Source organism: Megalobrama amblycephala, linkage group LG14, assembly GCF_018812025.1.
Source record: "Megalobrama amblycephala isolate DHTTF-2021 linkage group LG14, ASM1881202v1, whole genome shotgun sequence".
NCBI classification, from domain to species: domain Eukaryota; kingdom Metazoa; phylum Chordata; class Actinopteri; order Cypriniformes; family Xenocyprididae; genus Megalobrama; species Megalobrama amblycephala.
This window is the reverse complement of record NC_063057.1, coordinates 9,473,119-9,488,174: the sequence shown is the minus strand read 5'-3', so window position 1 is coordinate 9,488,174 and position 15,056 is coordinate 9,473,119.

The following is a 15,056-nucleotide window of genomic DNA, read 5'->3' as shown; positions in this document are numbered from 1 at the left end:
AACTAAAGAGTGATGTGGAAAATTATGTCTTAACATTCGAGCAACAAAAAGAATTATTAGAATTTAAAAGCAAGGAACGCGCATTAGATCGTCAACTGGAATGGGAAAGGGAAAAGAGTAGGGAGCGAGAGCGTGAACGAGAATTTGAAAAGTTTAAAGCTCGACATAGGTTGGAGGAGTTGAAATTGGAGCAAGAAAGGGAACGGCTTAGATTAATTTCTGAGGGTAGAATGGCTAACATTGATTCGGAAAGTTTAACAAATGATCAACCGGATGTAAAAAATCAATTTTCCAATATCATAAACATGGTCAAAATTTTGCCCAAATTCAATGAGAAAGATCCAGATGTATTTTTCTCACTGTTTGAAAATGTCGCTGAAGATAGAGGGTGGGATGATATAGAGCGCACCTTTCTGCTACAGAGTGTTTTAGTGGGCAAGGCACAAGAGGCTTATATTGCCTTATCAAAATCTCAACAAAAAATATATGATGTTGTAAAAGAAGCTGTACTCAAAGCGTATGAGCTTGTTCCAGAAGCGTATAGACGGCGTTTTAGAGGTTGGAAGAAGGGAGACAGGCAAACTCATGTAGAAGTTGCGAGGGAGTTAACGGGTCATTTTAGTCGTTGGTGTGTCTCTACAGGAGTGGACACTTTTGAAAGTTTGAGCAATTTAATGGTGTTAGAACAATTTAAAAACATAGTTCCTGATCGGGTAGCTACTTATATAAATGAGCATAAAGTGAAGTCCGCTGCCGAAGCTGCCGTTCTTGCAGACGAGTTTGTTCTAACACATCGCTCTAACTCGGTTCTAAATCATGATGGTAATCGCAGAGAGTTTCGAAGTACTGATGCATTTCATTCTGTTAGTTTGAAAGTCGACCCAAATAAAAAAATAGATCCGAATTCTACGTGTAATTATTGTCTCGAAAAAGGACATTGGAAGAGGGAGTGTCCAGTATTACGAGGCAAGTATAAGTCCATTCCGAAGCCTGTGGCTTTAGCCTCTGGACAATTATGCTGTGACTTGAATACATGTATCGACTCTAATGTTAAATCTACAGAAGTTAACAATAAGGATTTTGATCTGACGTCTGATTTTGGACCTTTTATCACAAATGGTTTCGTTTCTTTAACGAATGATTCCGTTAAAGTGCCGGTGAGAGTGTTGCGTGATACAGGTTCATTGGAATCCTTTATATTGGAGTCTACTTTACATTTTTCTTCCGAGTCTAATACGAGTAGCACAGTGTTAATTCAAGGAATTGGATTACAGACTTTCTCAGCGCCTTTGCACAAAATCCAGTTATATTCAGATCTTGTGCAAGGTGAGGTGGTTATGGCCTTGCGTCCTTCTTTGCCGGTGGAGGGTGTGGATATCATCTTGGGTAACAATTTGGCTGGGGGACAGGTGTGGCATGGTGTCCCGCCACCTGTTGTCAAGATGATCCCTTCTCTCCAAGTTAAGGATGATGAAAGTGCTCGAGATTTTCCTAGTGTGTTTCCAGCGTGTGCTGTGACAAGGGCAAAAGCTCTCACCTTGGAAAACTCCGATGTTGCGCACGAAAATTCTTCGTCTGTATGGGTGGATTTACCTGTTCTTCCTCCGTCTATTTCTGCTAATGATTTAATTTCGGCTCAGCAACACGATTCTACTTTAGCGCATTTATTTGCTGATGCAAAGAGTGCTGAAGAAATGCAAAGTATTGCTAATGGTTACTTTAAACAGGATGGAATGTTGGTTCGTAAATGGACCTCGTGTAATGATAAAGGGGTGGGTGAATCGTTGTTTCAAATTGTAATACCCTCTAGTTTACGTGATGTGGTATTACAAATGGCTCATGGTGATATTGCAGGACATTTTGGAGTAAAAAAAACGTATGATAGAGTGCTGCGTCACTTTTTCTGGCCAAGTCTCAAGAAAGATATCGCCAAGTTTATTAAGACCTGTCATGTTTGTCAAGTAACAGGTAAACCGAACCAGAGTATTCCACCTGCTCCTTTATGTCCAATTCCTGTGGTAAGTAACCCTTTTGAGCATATCATTATTGATTGCGTGGGGCCATTGAATCCATCTAAATCTGGCTCGAAATATTTGTTAACTCTCATGTGTCAAGCTACGCGTTATCCAGCTGCGTATCCGTTGAGATCTATTCATACGAAGTCTATTGTAAAAGCTTTGACACAGTTTATTTCGATCTTTGGCATCCCAAAGATAATTCAGACTGATAGAGGGACTAATTTTTCGTCTCGCATGTTTGCAGAAGTTTTGCAACAGTTGCGCATTAAACCTCATAAAAGTACTGCACGACATCCACAGAGTCAAGGAGCCCTCGAACGTTTCCATCAGACCCTAAAACAGTTACTGCGTGCTTATTGTATCGAACTTAATAAGGATTGGGAGGAAGGTCTCCCTTGGCTGATGTTGGCAGCCAGGGAGGTAACGCAGGAAAGTTTGGGCTTTAGTCCTAATGAGTTGGTTTTCGGGCATTCGGTGAGGGGGCCTTTAGCAACATTGTTTGATGAACCAACAAAACCTGCATCGCCAAAGAATTTGCTTGACTATGTTAATGGTTTTCGTCGTCGACTTTTGCTGGCCTGTAAACTAGCTCGTGAAAATTTGACTAAAGCTCAGAACAAAATGAAAACATGGTTTGATGGCAAGGCAGTAAGTAGAGAATTTAGTCCCGGTGATCAGGTGCTGGCTTTACTTTCGGTTCCGGCTTCTCCTTTTCTAGCCAAATATAGTGGTCCTTATGTCGTTGTGCATAAAGTATCTGATTTAAATTATGTCATCTCTACTCCTAATCGTAAGAAAGCAACCCAACTGTGTCACATACATTTGCTTAAGCCTTATTACCATCGAACTTCGGTGCCAGAAATTGTTTCTGATACCAAAGTGAAAGCTGTACCATTGAGTGTAACTGACGATTCATTTTTGCTTTCATCTATGGGAGCCGCCGCTGTTGATGAGGTATCTGAGAGTCGTGTAATTCAGTCTAGGCTATGTAATTCCGAGGCACTTGAGAATTTGGAGACCTTGTTTGGTTATTTAACGTGTGATCAAAGGGCAGAGTTGACGGCACTTTTGCGTGAATTTTTGTCACTTTTTTCTGATGTTCCATCTCGTACTGACTTAATACAGCATGATATAGATGTGGGAAGTTCCCCACCTATTCGTCAGTCATTTTATCGAGTGTCTCCTGAGAAACGGTGTCTTTTGGAACAAGAAGTGAAGTATTTGTTAGATAACGGTCTGGCTGAACCGTCTGGTTCTAGTTGGTCTTCCCCTTGTTTATTGGTCAAAAAACCCGATAACACACTACGCTTTTGTACGGATTACAGAAAACTGAATAGTCTTACTAAACCGGACTCTTTCCCTTTACCTCGTATAGAGGATTGCGTAGACTGTGTCGGTTCTGCTAAATTTGTAACAAAAATCGATCTTCTTAAGGGATACTATCAAGTTCCGTTAACGTCCCGTGCACGTGAGATGTCAGCATTCATTACTCCATCAGGATTATATTCTTATACAGTCATGAGTTTCGGATTACGAAATGCTCCGGCCACATTCCAGCGTCTGATGAATCGGGTGGTAGCGGGACTGGAGGGATGCGCAGTTTATCTCGATGATGTAATCGTTTAAAGTGACACTTGGAAGGAGCATTTATGCCGGTTACGTGCTCTGCTTTCACGGTTAGTGGATGCCAATCTTACAGTGAATCTGGCTAAGTGTGAGTTTGCCAGAGGCACTGTAATTTATTTGGGGAAAGTGATTGGGTCAATTGCGTAGTGCGTGCTAAGGTTGAAGCCATCGATAATTTCCCGCCTCCCACCACAAAAAAAGAATTAATGCGGTTTTTGGGCATGGTAGGTTACTACCGTAATTTTTTTTTTGGTGGCCCCGTTAACTAATCTTTTGAAGGCCAAAGTAAAGTTTGAATGGTCTTCTAATTGTCAAGATGCGTTTGAAAACGCCAAGTTACTGTTGAATACAGCGCCTGTTTTGACTGCACCGCGGTGGGATCGGCCATTTCAGTTGTATGTACATGCCAGCCAGGTAGGTGCTGGAGCAGTGCTTTTACAAAAAGATGATGCTGGAATTGATAGACCTGTAAGTTTCTTTTCGAAAAAGTTTAATTGCCATCAAGTAAACTATTCGACTATTGAAAAAGAAGCACTTTCGTTAATATGGGCCTTGCAGCATTTTGATGTGTATGTGGGTGGGGGGACAGTGCCCATTGTAGTATTTTCGGATCATAATCCCCTTACATTTTTGCGCTCCTTGCGTTCTCCGAATCAGCGCCTAATACTCTGGGCGTTGTTTCTGCAGCCGTATTGCTTGGATATCAGACATGTTCGTGGAGTTGACAACATTGTGGCGGATGCGTTGTCTCGTTCGTTTAGAGAAATGTAAATTACCTTTCTGCTGTTTCTCTTTCTTTTTTTCCAGATGTCCTGCTCTCGTTGGTCAACGTGCTTGATGTTGAAGAGGGCCGGGTGGTTTGGGGAAACTGGGGGTAATATTTTAACGAGTGGTAGAAAAAAAAAAAATGATTGTATGGTTGGATTTATCTTTTGGATTTATTGGTTATTTGGAGAATTATTTTTGGTTATTGAATATTTTGGATTTGGTTCATTTAATTTATATTTGGATAATTTATATTTGGTTGTATTTGGAGAGAATAATTTTGGGGTTTGGACTAGAGACTTTAAGTAGTCTCTATCTTGAGGGGGGAGGTGTTACGGATAAGGGTAACATCTGTTCCCAAAACGGAACCTAGTCGCCTTTAGGTGGCGTTCTAGATTCTGTTGTGTTTGCGTTTGTTTTTGTGTTTTGCAGGTTGGAGTCAAGTGACAGGTGTGACAGGTTGCCTATAATGAGTGGACTGATAAAAGGATTTGTCTTTCCAAAGAGCATTGGATCTGCGCTTGGGTTCCTGATATCATTTGGACTTGATCTCTCTCCTGCACCAGTTTTTTTTTTGTGTTATTGTTATTTTTGTTTGTTAGTTTATTATGTGTTTCTTCTTTAAATAAATATATTTTTGAGTCAATTTGAGTTGAGCGTGGCCTCCCCGTTTTGTTACGCTGCCATGAGCCAGGTAGCATGTAACACTCTGAATTTGCGTCTGAATAGCGCTGGCTCCGTGGGCGTGGCCGCATTAGCGGATAATGAGCTGAATCACAGACTTCTGACATGGCTCTCTTTTCATACAAATTACATAAACACAGAATGTTTGTTTTCGATTTGACTTGCACGATTTAAAACCTGACATTTCAACATTTCTTTAGACGTAAGTGTAATTTTTTTTGTCATTAGTATTCATAAGTTACAGTTCATTTTCTGAGAACTATCAGATTGGACTTCGTTCAGAGGGAGAGGAGAGATCACGCATCATGTTAGTTTTCTTTATTTTACAAAAAGCACAACATTGTGTTTTTACTCTGAGTGTACACAAATAAAAGAAGATATTCTATAGTTTCAACTGATATATTACTTATGTCTCTATGACAAGAAATGACGGAGTATTTTAAGTCTGTTTTGCTGCAATGTGAAAAAAAACCTGCAAAACGCGTCGGCGCGTTTTCAGACCTCAGGGAGTTAAGTGGCATAAGCCGGACGGCCCCCGCGCGGAGACGAAAGGTCGTGGGACCTTGAGACTCGAGATTGCGACTCTTCAGGAGCCCCCGACTCACGGCCCCGAAGCGCGAAGCTCTGGGACCTTCCCGAAACAATGCCCCTCCCCCGCCACAAAATTACTTGAAGGCCTATATCAGTGTATTAGTTAAAGAGCCTCGAGAGAGAGATTTTTTTCAACATTTAAAAACGCCTTGCCTTCGCACTAGAGCGCGGTGGTTTTGGTACGTCGCTCTGTGCCCCCTGGGAGCCACGGCGCAAAATTTGGGGCCCCCGGGACCTTTGCAGCAACATCCCGCTCTCCCATTATGTAACAGGAAAGCGTAACTTGCTGAAAAAACCCGCTTCCAAAGGGCCGATCCACTAGGGGGCGCCGTTTATCTTATCGCCATGATCCCCCGAGTTGGGCAGAAAAGTTTGGCGGTGCTACGACCTATTTCAGGGGTCAAAAGGTCAAAAAAGACTCGAAGGCCGAGAGATTTGCTTTCGGAGGCTCCTTCGTCTCTCCTTTGCACTAGGGCGCAGCGGTTTTGGTACATCACCTGGAGCCCTCCCAGGAGCCACGGTGCCAAATTTGGGGCCCCTGGGCAATATCCCATTCTCCCATTATTTGAATGGGTTTGCCATAGGGGTTTCGCGTACGCAGATTCCGCGGACTTCGAAAGGGCCGATCCGCTAGAGGGCGCCGTTTGTCTTCTCGCCACGATCCCCCGAGCCGGTCTGAAAAGTTTGGCCCTACGACCTATTTCAGGGGTCGAAAGGTTAAAAAAGACTCGCGCGTCCGCCAAGTCGGTATGTCGTAAGCATGGCTGGGACGACTCCCGAAGACGGAAGGTCGTAACGTCTCGAGATTTGAGATTTAGAGTCTCCGGCGAAACCCTAGGACCTTCTGGAAAAAAGTTGGTCTTTCGGAACCAAAAATCAGTCAGAATCCTCTGTCGACCCAAGAGTCACATATGATCTTGACAGAAATTGGGGTTAAAGGCTCAAATTTTGTTCCCTGGACCCTAGAGCCAGGCGGTTTCAGTATGTCACTCAGGGGGCCCCCAGGAGCCACTGTGAAAAATTTGGGGCCCCTGGGACCTTTGTAGCAAAAGCCAAGTCGCAAATTATTCACACGAATGGCCGTAGCGGTTTTGCATACGGCCCCCGTACGGAGACGGAAGGTCGCAGGCCCCCGAAACTTGGCACGCTCCGCCGGCGCGGGCCCCCGAGTTTGAGGGCCCTAGCCGCTTTCCAAGCGTTTCGAGTCCGGCCGAACGTCTCGTCGAAATCGGGCCTGGCAGACACAGAGAGACGCCGCTTCGAATGGGCAAATCGGCCAGGGGGCGGCGTCTTTCTTCTCGCCACGAGCCCCCGAGTCGGACAGAAAAGTTTGGCGGCCCTACGACCTCGTCGGGGGTCGAAAAGTCAAGAAAAGGGATAAGCACGTCTTTAATTTTCTGCTAATATTTTTGCAGATTTTTTTTAAGGCACTTCCTAAAATCCGAGGAATTCGGCTCTTTGACACGGCTCTTTTTCTGCTTATATCTCGGGAATGCTGAGGGGGAAAATTCTGAAATTCAGGTCAAAGGAAGGTCTGGGGGGCCTCTATCGAATGCGGCCCTCCTGGGCCCCGGGGTCCTGGAGTTACAGGCGGTCAAAGGTTTGCCATTTTTGCCTTATATCTTGGGAACGCAATGACCCCTTGGCTCTGGGAGGGCCTTGTTGGAAAGGGCTCGATGTGCTCGGGGGCCCCCGGGTTCGGGAGCTAGAGCCCGTGAAAGTTCGGGACCCTTGCGGATCCGCAATCATATCTCGGGAACCGAGTGGCCCTGGAGCTCGAGCAGGGACTCGTTGGAAAGGTCTCGGGGTCCCCTGTCGGGTTCGGGAGCTAGAGCCCATACAACAAAAGCATCCCAATGTCCAATTACGTAATGGCCGCCAAATAACGTGTCCGCGGAAACTGCCTTTTCTATGCCAGTTAAGCATAAAATGACTTGGAAACTAGATGAATCTGTTTGGTTGAGTGTGCTTAGTACAGTTAAAGGGTTTTAGTCCATAAAACTTTATATAAAATTATGCATCCGACATGGTCAATATTAATATTCATGTCTTTTTATGAATATTTATTTTAATCATTTATGGCTTATGATTGATCAGTTTTACTTTTGCTTTCATATATTCATGTACTCCTACTTTATATATTAAATCTTATCATATTTTCAAGTATTTACTTGTTATTGTACCCTTACGGTTATTCTTATTTTATATTTAAGAGTATGCTTGTTATGTTCAGTTGTTCTTCAAGTGTTCCAGTGTGACAGGTCACGCTGACACGTTTGTGGTTAGACATTGGACGCCTGCCAAGTACTGCAGAAGTGATGTTTTTCAGAATTATTGACTGCTGACATTTAACAGTAAGATTTGCAAAATTCCCTAAGGGTTAAAACAACTATTTTTGACACTGGACCCGTGGACGACGTAACGGGTGAAATTAACCTTTTTCATTTTAACAAAAACATCAGTTTGAGTGGGTTGAGAATTTCCCTGTATGCTTATGGTATAATATGGACTGAGTTGTTGATAATGGGGCTTTTTCCCTTCTTTTGCTCTCCTGGGCTTCTGCTTCTTCTCTCTTATCTGCAAATGTCTTAATGTGTTAATTCTTTTTGATTAGATACAATACTCCGGATTCTACAATACTCTCTAAATTTATTATTAACTATTGACTACTCCTTTATGATGGTTATTTTACCTTTTGGTTTTATTAAGTATTTTCATTATCGATTAAAGTTTGTGTGTGAGGCTAAATTTAATTGTAATGAATAAATAATTTTTCTTCAACATTATCTACTGCCTGGATCTCATTTTCACAAGTTTCTGCATTATAAAATTTAAAAGCATCTATAAACACTGTGTCCAGGAACCCATTATATGGCAGCCACTACATAATTGGGAAATGGGATGTTTTTTTGCTCCCGAATCCCGTTTGTACCAGAAAGCTCCAAATCACCTGAAACTTAGTGGAATGCATCCGACAAAGTGTGCCAAGCATGGTACAGGTGGTTTCATCCTTAAAAAATATATAAAATGTGAAAAATCATCCATAAGCACTTTGTCTAGGGACCCATTATTTGTTGGCCACTATGTAATTGGGAGATGGGATGCTTTTTTTGTTTTGGCTCCCGTTCGTACCAGAAGTTCCCAAATAACCTGAAACTTAGTGGAATGTATCCGACAGAGTGCGCCAAGCATGGTACAGGTGGTTTCATCCATGAAAAATTATATAAAATCTTAAACATTATCTATGAGCTTTTTGTCCGGGAACCCATTATTTGACCGCAATACATAATATGGAAATGGGATGTTGTTTGGTTCCCCGGTTCCCGTTTGTACCAGAAGTTCCCAAATCACCTGAAACGTACTGTAATGCATCCGACAGAGTGCGCCAAGCATGGTACAGGTGGTTTCATCCATAAAAAAATATATAACATGTAAAAAACTATAAGCACTTTGTCCAGGAACCCATTATTTGGCCGCACTACGTAATTGGGAAATGGGAAGTTTTTTGGTTCTCAGGTTCCCGCTTTTATACCAGAAGTTCCCAAATCACCTGAAACTTACTGTAATGCATCTGACAGAGTTCACCAAGCAGGGTACAGATGTTTTCATCACAAAATTCCACCGCCCACGAACCCATTATTCGGTTCAATGGAATAAATGTAAAGTGGGATATCCGTATCTCGGCTCAGGAAGGGTCTAGCGCCACCTAAGTTGCGCTCCTGTCTACGTCTCAGTGCCCTCTAACGGAATCCTGAGTTTCGAGAAGATTGGAGAAGCTTTATTTTTCGACCGGAAAAAATCGAACAGGGAGGTTTTTTGGCCAAGATTTTCAAGTTTCTCCAATCTTCTCGAAACTCGGGATCCTGATAGGGGGCGCTGAGACGTAGACAGGAGCGCAAGTCCTGACTCTCTAGACCTTTTTGGGGCCAAGATATTGACATCCCACTTTACATTTATTCCATTGTACCGAATAATGGGTTCGTGGGCGACGGAACTTTGCGACAAAACTTGGTGCTACGGACTCGGGGGGTCCTGCCGAGCACAGTAAAATAGTTTTTATCAGGATAGGAACAACGTGCCAACTTGTTGAATGAGAATGGTTTAACTGGTTAGTGAACAATCATCTCAGTGACCAAATAAAGTGTTCTGCAGTTTTCAACATGGGGCAACAGGTCATTTGCCGACAATAGTGGGTAATCGGGCAAATAATGGGTTTTTGGGATGGGGGCATGGCTTGGGAGCGGTCAGGGGGGGTCACCTGATCATTTGCCCACTATAGTGGGTAATTGGGCAAATAATGGGTTCATGGGACGGGGGCGTGGCCTAGGAGCGGTCAGCGGTGGTCAGCTGGTCATTTGCCCACTATAGTGGGTAATCGGGCAAATAATGGGTTCGAGGGACAGAGGGAATCGAGAAAGTGACCGGTCCTACATTATACGAATGACAGAGAAGCCCATTGAAATAAACAGGAGCTGGGACGGTGAGTCTGCCACCCTGTGGATGCGGGCGGCACTGCCTTTAAGGGCCTTGGATTTGGGGGCGCTCCCGTTTGACCCCTGGCAGGGTCAGGCCGACCGAAACGGCTCAGGGCGTGTCGGGGGGCCTGGGAGGGTTGGGGGAGCGCTTCGGCCGGCGGTCAGCTGGCTGAATTCTCGTACTACCTAGAGGACTTTCCATCAACTGCATCGTGATGTGCGGCAATAGCAGCAACATACACTTTGAGGGTGGAGGGGGACAGCCTACGCTCCAACCCCTCTTGCCGGAAGGAAAGCACAGATCTGTCCGAGCATGATCGGGGGTCGTCTCGGTGAGAGGAACACCATTCAACGAATAGGTTCCACTTCAACGCATAGAGGTTCCTAGTAGAAGGATCTCTAGCGGAGGTGATAGTGTCTGCAACCGCTTGCGGGAGATCACTTAGAACCTCCGCACCCCGTCCAGGGACCATACATGGAGGTTCCACAGGTCGGGATGCGGGTGCCATAGAATGCCCCGTCTCTGAGTCAGAAGATCCTTCCTCAGAGGAATGGGCCAGGGAGGGGCTGTCGTGAGGAGCATCAAGTCCGAGAACCAGGTCCGAGTGGGCCAATACGGAGCCACTAACAAGACCTGCTCCTCGTCCTCCCTGACTTTGCACAGTAGCTGTGCAAGGAGGCTCACTGGGGGGAAAGCGTATTTGAGAAGGCCCCGGGGCCAGCTGTGTGCCAGGGCATCCGTGCCGAGTGTGCCGCTGGTCAGGGAATAAAACCACTAGCAGTGGGCATTCTCAGAGGAGGCGAACAGGTCTATCTGAGCCTCGCTGAAGTGCCACCAAATCAGCTGAACCGCCTGGGGATGGAGTCTCCATTCGCCCGCAAGTGGAAGCTCCACATCCGCAAGCTCGTCGGCTGCATGGTTGAGCACACCCGGGACATGAATGGCACGAAGCGACCTCAGATGATTCTGACTCCATAATAGGAGATGGAGACATGCGACGCGAGCGTAGACCACCCTGATGGTTGATGTACGCAACGGCCGTAATACTGTCTGAACGAACCAGAACGTGCTTGCCTGACAGCAGCTCCTTGAAGCGGCCCAGTGCAAGACGAACCGTGAGCAACTCCAGGCAATTGATATGCCAATGCAGCTGCGGTCGCGTCCACAGACCCGAGACTGCATGCCCGTTGTACGTGGCACCCCATCCGGTGGCAGAGGCATCCGTGAAGAGCACAGCATGTCTGGACACTTGTTCGAGGGGAACTCCCGCCCGCAGGAACGAAGGGTCTACCCACCTGACGAGAGTGCGGCGGCACTGCGTCACTGGGACACGGAACGTACCGTGCTGCCACACCCATCTCGGGACCCGGCCGTGAAGCCAGTGCTGAAGCGGCCTCATATGAAGTAAACCGAGCGGCATTACCGCGGCTGCGGATGCCATATGCCCCAGGAGCCTCTGAAAAGCTTTCAGTGGGGCCGCTGTCCTGCGCTTGTGCGAACTCAGGCAGTTCAACACTGACTGGACGCGTTCCTCGGTGAGGCGCGCAGTCCAGGCGACCGAGTCCAGTTCCATACCGAGATAAGAGATCCTCTGCCCGGGGGCGAGTTTGCTCTTGTCCCAGTTGACCAGAAGACCCAACTGGCTGAGGTGAGCTAACACCAGGTCCCTGTGTTCGCAAAACTGCTCCCGCGAGCTGGCCAGAATGAGCCAGTCGTCGAGATAGTTGAGAATGAGAAAGCCCTGCTCCTTGAGAGGAACAATGGCCGCCTCCGTGACCTTCGTAAAGATGCGGGGCGACAGGGCCAGCCCGAAGGGAAGGACTTTGTACCGATATGCTCGACCCTTGAACGCAAACCGTAGAAAGGGTCTGTGACGAGGCAATAACGAAACATGAAAGTACGCGTCCTTCAGGTCGATCGCTGCAAACCAATCCTGGGGACGGATGCATTCGAAAATGCGTTTCTGCGTAAGCATCTTGAACGGCAGCCTGTGCAGGGACCGATTCAAGACACGCAGATCCAGGATTGGCCGTAACCCACCGCCTTTCTTCGGTACAATGAAGTAGGGGCTGTAAAACCCTGACCTCATATCGGCTGGAGGGACCGGCTCGATTGCATCCTTCGCCAGGAGGACAGCAATCTCCACCCGGAGAACAGGTGCACTGTCCAACGACACCTGAGTGAAGTGGACACCCCTGAACACCGGGGGACGCCGGGCGAACTGAATCGCATAGCCGAGTCTGATAGTACGAATGAGCCAGCGGGACGGGCTGGTGAGCGTTAACCAGGCTTCCAGAAACTGAGCCAGCCGGACCAAAGGTACCACAGATGCACCGGGGGTGGGGCAGCGAAGCAGAGTGCTGGGACCCGACTCGGACAGCACAGCGGCCCGAAGTGGAGTCAGACTCTGCGGGGTGACAGTGCAGATGGGAGACGGCACACGAGGAGCGGCCTCGACCACCACACTGCCCCCCACTGGTGAAGAAAGAGGGGGCTGCGGGCGACGAGGCAGAACCTCGGGCCCAGACAACCGCGCCCTCTTGTGACCTGGAGGTTTGGGAAACAGCTCTTTCTGTGAGAAAGTGGGTACCGCTGGACTCCAAAGAGCCAGCGGCGGGACAGACACACATACAGATTCCCCCCGGCCCTCCTCCGGGGGTGGAAGAGGTGATGGACTCCTTTCCCGAAGAGATGAAACCTTCCCCTCCATGTCGCCCATCTCAGGATCGCGACTTCCTCGATCTCTTGCCACCTGGCTTGGCCTGAGCGGGCTGGGCGCTCCGTCCGCTGCCAGCTCCCTGCTGTTTGGCGGGTGGAGGCTGCTGCTTTGCCGACTTAGCAGGGGCGGAGGACGATGCGGGTGGGCGCCCTCGGCGACGAGCAGGCTGAGGTTGAGCCACCGGTGGTGTGGAGGCAGCAGCGGACTGCCGGGGCAAGATGTGCTTTATCGCCTCAGCCTGCTTCTGGGTGGCGGAGAACTGTTGGGCGAAGCTCTCCACCGCGTCGCCGAAAAGCCCGACCTGAGACACGGGGGAGTCCAGGAACCGATACTTATCAGTCTCCCAAGACCACCCTGGGGCATTTCGCGCAACGCTTTTGCTTGATATACTTGCAAAAGGGCCATAGCATGCAAAGCAGAGGCAGCTTGTCCACAGGCTCTGTAAGCTTTCTCCGTCAGATTCGAGGAGAATTTACAGGCCCGCGATGGGAGACGCGGCTTACCACGCCAGCCGGCGGACATTGGACACAATGGCGGACATTGGACACACTGGTGGGATCCTCGTGTAACCCTTAGCTTCCCCGCCATCCAGGGTGGTGAAGGCGGACAAGGGGCCAGGCCTCGAACAAACGCTATACGGCGTCCGCCAAGACTTGGTCACCTCATCGTGCGCTTCCGGGAAAAATGGCCAGCGCGGCCTGCCCTGAGGTACCAATCGTCAAGCCGAGAAGGACCGGGACAAGGCGGAGGATTCCACACGAGCCCAACCTTCTCGGCTGCCCGGGAAAGCACAGCAGTCAACTCGGGATCCGGCTCGGCAAACGCTGGGGCAGTGCGGCTGAGTCTTCATCTCCCGAGGACTCTTGCTCACCTTCGGATACCATGATCGACATCTGGTCTTCCACAGGTGCACCAAAGGACAGCACCGGACACTCCGTAGAGGGAACTGTGCGGTCAATTGGTAACACCACGGGCTGCAGTGCTGAAGAGGCGGCAGAGGCCTGCGGAGCAGAGCTCGGCGGGGAAGCCCTAACCGTAACCTGCAAATCACCCTGCCTATACGCCGATGAACCGTCATTCCGACCTGGGCCGGAAAAAGCAGCCGCACGGGGCATAGGGGAGGGGACCCCCGCTCCCTGAGAACCAAGTAATAAAAGTCTCGATCTCAGCACTGCGATAGTCATGTTCCCACAATGAGAACATGAACCATCTACAAAAGCCGCTTCAGCGTGCTGAACGCCCAAACACATGATGCAGCGATTGTGCCCATCAGCAGGGACCAGGGAACGACCACATCCAGTAGCGCACAGACGAAATGACATCTTGAAAAAGACGTAGGGTTCGTCTGTGAAGTTTCTTTTAGAAGGGGAAATTTCAGCTCCTTTGTGTCGAGACACACAGGGAGTGTCACAATGTGTTTAATAAAAACAGGGGAGGAACCAGCCCAAATCGCAGACCAACAAAGCGGAATTACAGCCAAACGCTGTGTAACAGCGGCTGTTTCCACCCGGCTCACTCCAACTCGCGACCTCGCTGCAGCGGCATCACACCAACACAAGCGCCGAACTCTTCTCAAGAGGCTTGAAGTTCAGTCAAGCTGTGGGACACCAACAGGTAGGCTCCGAAGCGAAAGACAGAGTGCGATTGCATCTGCTACCTTATTTATATCCACCTGTTAGGAGTGGTGCGCATTATGCAAATATCGCACGCCAATCTCCATTGGCTTGTTTTAGTTCTCTCGAAGCTGATAGGGCTCTCTAGCGATATCCCAGTTCGTCGGTCACTACTGACGTACGTCAAACGTGACCGACTGAAAGGGAACACTTATTATTTGACAGCTGTAATATGCATTAATGCAAACTACTCAACTTTTTTCGACACTGTTTTCGACATATTATACATATGAATAAGAGCGAATGTGTAAAACTGTGCATATTAAAAAACAGATTTAAAAAAAAATAGGCATATTATTTGCAAATAAATTGATTATTTCACAACAACAATTAGACCTACAACTTTTACCATTCTTATTTCTTTTTCTTTATTCCCTAAAATGCCTTTTAATCCTTTATTTATTTACTTAAAATAAAATACCAATTATTTTGAAATAATTGTTTTCAATGTGTCAACACAACAGCAGTTACCTTCTCAAAAGGCATTTACGGATATTTTTTATT